Below are 6,544 nucleotides of genomic sequence, written 5' to 3'. Positions count from 1 at the left end.
TAACACTATTGGTTTTCATTCAACCAGCATTCCGAGTGAGATAGACTGGAGTAAGACTATTGGTTTTCATTCATCCAGCATTCCTTGAGAGATAGACTGGGATAAGATTATTGGTTTTCATTTAACCAGCATTCCGAGAGAGATAGATTGGGGTAATATGACTGGTTTTCATTCAACCAGCATTCCGAGAGAGAGAGATTGGGGTAAGATGATTGGTTTTAATTCAACCAGCATTCCGAGATGGGCTGGGGGTAACACTATTGATTTTCAATCAACCAGCATTCCGAGAGAGATAGACTGGGGTAAGACTATTGGTTTTCATTCAACCAGCATTCATTGAGTGATAGACTGGGGTAAGACTATTGGTTTTCATTCAACCAGCATTCCGAGTGAAATAGACTGGATTAAGACTATTGGTTTTCATTCATCCAGCATTCCTTGAGAGATAGACTGGGGTAAGATTATTGTTTTTCATTTAACCAGCATTCCGAGAGAGATAGATTGGGGTAATATGATTCGTTTTCATTCAACCAGCATTCCGAGGGAGATAGACTGGGGTAACAGTATTGGTTTTCATTAAACCAGCATTCCCTGAGAGATAGACTGGGGTACTACTATTGATTTTCATTCAACCAGCATTCCTTGAGAGATTGACTGGGGTACTACTATTGATTTTCATTCAACCAGCATTCCTTGAGAGTTAGACTGGGGTAAGATTAATGGTTTTCATTCAACCAGCATTCCAAGATGGACTGGGGGTAACACTATTGATTTTCAGTCAACCAGCAGTCCTTGAGAGTTAGACTGGTGTATGACTATTGGTTTTCATTCAACTAGCAGTTCATGAGAGTTAGACTTGGGTATCACTATTGGTTTTCATTCAACCAGCATTCCTTGACAGATAGACTGGGTTAAGACTATTGGTTTTCATTCAACCAGCATTCCGAGATAGACTGGGAGTAACACTATTGATTTTTATTCAACCAGCATTCCTTGAGAGATAGACTGGGGTAAGACTATTGGTTTTCATTCAACCAGCATTCCGAGTCAGATAGACTGGAGTAAGACTATTGGTTTTCATTCATCCAGCATTCCTTGAGAGATAGACTAGGGTAAGACTATTGGTTTTCATTCATCCAGCATTCCGAGAGAGATAGACTGGGGTAAGACTATTGGTTTTCATTCAACCAGCATTCCGAGTGAGATAGACTGGAGTAAGACTATTGGTTTTCATTCATCCAGCATTCCTTGAGAGATAGACTGGGGTAAGATTATTGTTTTTCATTTAGCCAGCATTCCGAGAGAGAGAGATTGGGGTAAGATGATTGGTTTTAATTCAACCAGTATTCCGAGATAGGCTGGGGGTAACGCTATTGATTTTCATTCAACCAGCATTCCGAGAGAGATAGACTGGGGTAAGACTATTGGTTTTCATTCAACCAGCATTCCTTGAGAGATAAACTGGGGTAAGACTATTGGTTTTCATTCATCCAGCATTCCTTGAGAGATAGACTGGGGTAAGATTATTGGTTTTCATTTAACCAGCATTCCGAGAGAGAGAAATTGGGGTAAGATGATTGGTTTTCATTCAAGCAGCATTCCGAGATAGGCTGGGAGTAACACTATTTATTTTCATTCAACCAGCATTCCGAGAGAGATAGAATGGGGTAACACTATTGGTTTTCATTCAACCAGCATTCCTTGCGAGATAGACTGAGGTAACACTATTGGTTTTCATTCAACCAGCATTCCGAGTGAGATAGACTGGAGTAAGACTATTGGTTTTCATTCATCCAGCATTCCTTGAGAGATAGACTGGGGTAAGACTATTGGTTTTCATTCAACCAGCATTCCTTGAGAGATAGACTGGGGTAAGACTATTGGTTTTCATTCAACCAGCATTCCGAGTGAGATAGACTGGAGTAAGACTATTGGTTTTCATTTAACCAGCATTCCGAGAGAGAGAGATTGGGGTCAGATGATTGGTTTTAATTGAACCAGCATTCCGAGATAGGATGGGGGTAACACTATTGATTTTTATTCAACCAGCATTCCACGAGAGATAGTCTGGGGTAAGACTATTGGTTTTCATTCAACCAGCATTCCTTGATAGATAGACTGGGGTAAGACTATTGGTTTTCATTCAACCAGCATTCTGAGTGAGATAGACTGGAGTAAGTCTATTGGTTTTCATTCATCCAGCATTCCTTGAGAGATAGACTGGGGTAAGATTATTGGTTTTCATTTAACCAGCATTCCGAGAGAGAGAAATTGCGGTAAGATGATTGGTTTTCATTCAACCAGCATTCCTTGAGAGATAGACTGGGGTAAGACTATTGGTTTTCATTCAACCAGCATTCCGAGTGAGATAGACTGGAGTATGACTATTGGTTTTCATTCATCCAGCATTCCTTGAGAGATAGACTGGGGTAAGACTATTGTTTTTTCACTCAACCAGCATTCCTTGAGAGATAGACTGGGGTAAGACTCTTGGTTTTCATTCAACCAGCATTCCGAGTGAGATAGACTGGAGTAAGACCATTGGTTTTCATTCATCCAGCATTCCGAGAGAGATAGACTGGGGTAAGATTATTGGTTTTCATTTAACCAGCATTCCGAGAGAGAGAAATTGGGGTAAGATGATTGGTTTTCATTCAACCAGCATTCCTTGAGAGATAGACTGGGGTAAGACTATTGGTTTTCATTCCACCAGCATTCCGAGTGAGATAGACTGGAGTAAGACTATTGGTTTTCATTCATCCAGCATTTCTTGAGAGATAGACTGGGGTAAGACTATTGTTTTTTCACTCAACCAGCATTCCTTGAGAGATAGACTGGGGTAAGACTCTTGGTTTTCATTCAACCAGCATTCCGAGTGAGATAGACTGGAGTAAGACTATTGGTTTTCATTCATCCAGCATTCCTTGAGAGATAGTCTGGGGTGAGACTATTGGTTTTCATTCAACCAGCATTCCGAGTGAGATAGACTGGAGTAAGACTATTGGTTTTCATTCATCCAGCATTCCGAGAGAGATAGACTGGGGTAAAATTATTGGTTTTCATTTAACCAGCATTCCGAGAGAGATAGATTGGGGTAATATGATTGGTTTTCATTCAACCAGCATTCAGAGAGAGAGATAGACTGGGGTAACACTATTGGTTTTCATTCAACCAGCATTCCGAGTGAGATAGACTGGAGTAAGACTATTGGTTTTCATTCATCCAGCATTCCTTGAGAGATAGACTGGGGTAAGATTATTGGTTTTCATTTAACCAGCATTCCGAGAGAGATAGATTGAGGTAATATGATTGGTTTTCATTCAACCAGCATTCCGAGGGAGATAGACTGGGGTAACACTATTGGTTTTCATTCATCCAGCATTCCTTGAGAGATAGACTGGGGTAAGATTATTGGTTTTCATTTAACCAGCATTCCGAAAGAGATAGATTGGGGTAATATGACTGGTTTTCATTCAACCAGCATTCCGAGGGAGATAGACTGGGGTAACACTATTGGTTTTCATTCAACCAGCATTCCGAGAGAGAGAGATTGGGGTAAGATGATTGGTTTTAATTCAACCAGCATTCCGAGATAGGCCGGGGGTAACACTATTGGTTTTCATTCAACCAGCATTCCGAGTGAGATAGACTGGTGTAAGACTATTGGTTTTCATTCATTCAGCATTCCTTGAGAGATAGACTGGGGTAAGATTATTGGTTTCCATTTAACCAGCATTCCGAGAGAGATAGATTGGGGTAATATGATTCGTTTTCATTCAACCAGCATTCCGAGGGAGATAGACTGGGGTAACAGTATTGGTTTTCATTAAACCAGCATTCGCTGAGAGATAGACTGGGGTACTACTCTTGATTTTCATTCAACCAGCATTCCTTGAGAGATTGACTGGGGTACTACTATTGATTTTCATTCAACCAGCATTCCTTGAGAGTTAGACTGGGGTAAGATTAATGGTTTTCATTCAACCAGCATTCCAAAATGGACTGGGGGTAACACTATTGATTTTCATTCAACCAGCAGTCCTTGAGAGTTAGACTGGTGTATGACTATTGGTTTTCATTCAACCAGCAGTTCATGAGAGTTAGACTTGGGTATCACTATTGGTTTTCATTCAAGCAGCATTCCGAGTGAGATAGACTGGTGTAAGACTATTGGTTTTCATTCATTCAGCATTCCTTGAGAGATAGACTGGGGTAAGATTATTGGTTTCCATTTAACCAGCATTCCGAGAGAGATAGATTGGGGTAATATGATTCGTTTTCATTCAACCAGCATTCCGAGGGAGATAGACTGGGGTAACAGTATTGGTTTTCATTAAACCAGCATTCGCTGAGAGATAGACTGGGGTACTACTCTTGATTTTCATTCAACCAGCATTCCTTGAGAGATTGACTGGGGTACTACTATTGATTTTCATTCAACCAGCATTCCTTGAGAGTTAGACTGGGGTAAGATTAATGGTTTTCATTCAACCAGCATTCCAAGATGGACTGGGGGTAACACTATTGATTTTCATTCAACCAGCAGTCCTTGAGAGTTAGACTGGTGTATGACTATTGGTTTTCATTCAACCAGCAGTTCATGAGAGTTAGACTTGGGTATCACTATTGGTTTTCATTCAAGCAGCATTCCTTGAGAGATAGACTGGGTTAAGACTATTGGTTTTAATTCAACCAGCATTCCGAGATAGGCTGGGGGTAACGCTATTGATTTTCATTCAACCAGCATTCCGAGAGAGATAGACTGGAGTAAGACTATTGGTTTTCATTCAACCAGCATTCCTTGAGAGATAGACTGGGGTAAGACTATTGGTTTTCATTCAGCCAGCATTCCGAGTGACATAGACTGGAGTAAGACTATTGGTTTTCATTCATCCAGCATTCCTTGAGAGATAGACTGGGGTAAGATTATTGGTTTTCATTTAACCAGCATTCCGAGAGAGAGAAATTGGGGTAAGATGATTGGTTTTCATTCAAGCAGCATTCCGAGAGAGATAGAATGGGGTAACACTATTGGTTTTCATTCAACCAGCATTCCTTGAGAGATAGACTGAGGTAACACTATTGGTTTTCATTCAACCAGCATTCCGAGTGAGATAGACTGGAGTAAGACTATTGGTTTTCATTCATCCAGCATTCCTTGAGAGATAGACTGGGGTAAGACTATTGGTTTTCATTCAACCAGCATTCCTTGAGAGATAGACTGGGGTAAGACTATTGGTTTTCATTCAACCAGCATTCCGAGTGAGATAGACTGGAGTAAGACTATTGGTTTTCATTCATCCAGCATTCCTTGAGAGATAGAATGGGGTAACACTATTGGTTTTCATTCAACCAGCATTCCTTGAGAGATATACTGAGGTAACACTATTGGTTTTCATTCAACCAGCATTCCGAGTGAGATAGACTGGAGTAAGACTATTGGTTTTCATTCATCCAGCATTCCTTGAGAGATAGACTGGGGTAAGACTATTGGTTTTCATTCAACCAGCATTCCTTGAGAGATAGACTGGGGTAAGACTATTGGTTTTCATTCAACCAGCATTCCGAGTGAGATAGACTGGAGTAAGACTATTGGTTTTCATTCATCCAGCATTCCTTGAGAGATAGACTGGGGTAAGATTATTGGTTTTCATTTAACCAGCATTCCGAGAGAGATAGATTGGGGTAATATGATTGGTTTTCATTCAACCAGCATTCAGAGAGAGAGATAGACTGGGGTAACACTATTGGTTTTCATTCAACCAGCATTCCGAGTGAGATAGACTGGAGTAAGACTATTGGTTTTCATTCATCCAGCATTCCTTGAGAGATAGACTGGGGTAAGATTATTGGTTTTCATTTAACCAGCATTCCGAGAGAGATAGATTGGGGTAATATGATTGGTTTTCATTCAACCAGCATTCCGAGGGAGATAGACTGGGGTAACACTATTGGTTTTCATTCATCCAGCATTCCGTGAGAGATAGACCGGGGTAAGATTATTGGTTTTCATTTAACCAGCAGTCCGAGAGAGATAGATTGGGGTAATATGACTGGTTTTCATTCAACCAGCATTCCGAGGGAGATAGACTGGGGTAACACTATTGGTTTTCATTCAACCAGCATTCCTTGAGAGATTGACTGGGGTGCTACTATTGATTTTCATTCAACCAGCATTCCGAGAGAGAGAGATTGGGGTAAGATGATTGGTTTTAATTCAACCAGCATTCCGAGATAGGCTGGGGGTAACACTATTGATTTTCAATCAACCAGCATTCCGAGAGAGATAGACTGGGGTAACACTATTGGTTTTCATTCATCCAGCATTCCTTGAGAGATAGACTGGGGTAAGATTATTGGTTTTCATTTAACCAGCATTCCGAGAGAGATAGATTGGGGTAATATGATTTGTTTTCATTCAACCAGCATTCCGAGGGAGATAGACTCGGGTAACAGTATTGGTTTTCATTAAACCAGCATTCCCTGAGAGATTGACTGGGGTACTACTATTGATTTTCTTTCAACCAGCATTCCTTGAGAGATT

Source organism: Saccoglossus kowalevskii, chromosome 14 (assembly GCF_978046115.1).
Source record: "Saccoglossus kowalevskii chromosome 14, keSacKowa6.1, whole genome shotgun sequence".
In the NCBI taxonomy this organism is placed as follows: domain Eukaryota; kingdom Metazoa; phylum Hemichordata; class Enteropneusta; family Harrimaniidae; genus Saccoglossus; species Saccoglossus kowalevskii.
Note: the sequence above shows the minus strand (reverse complement) of the source record.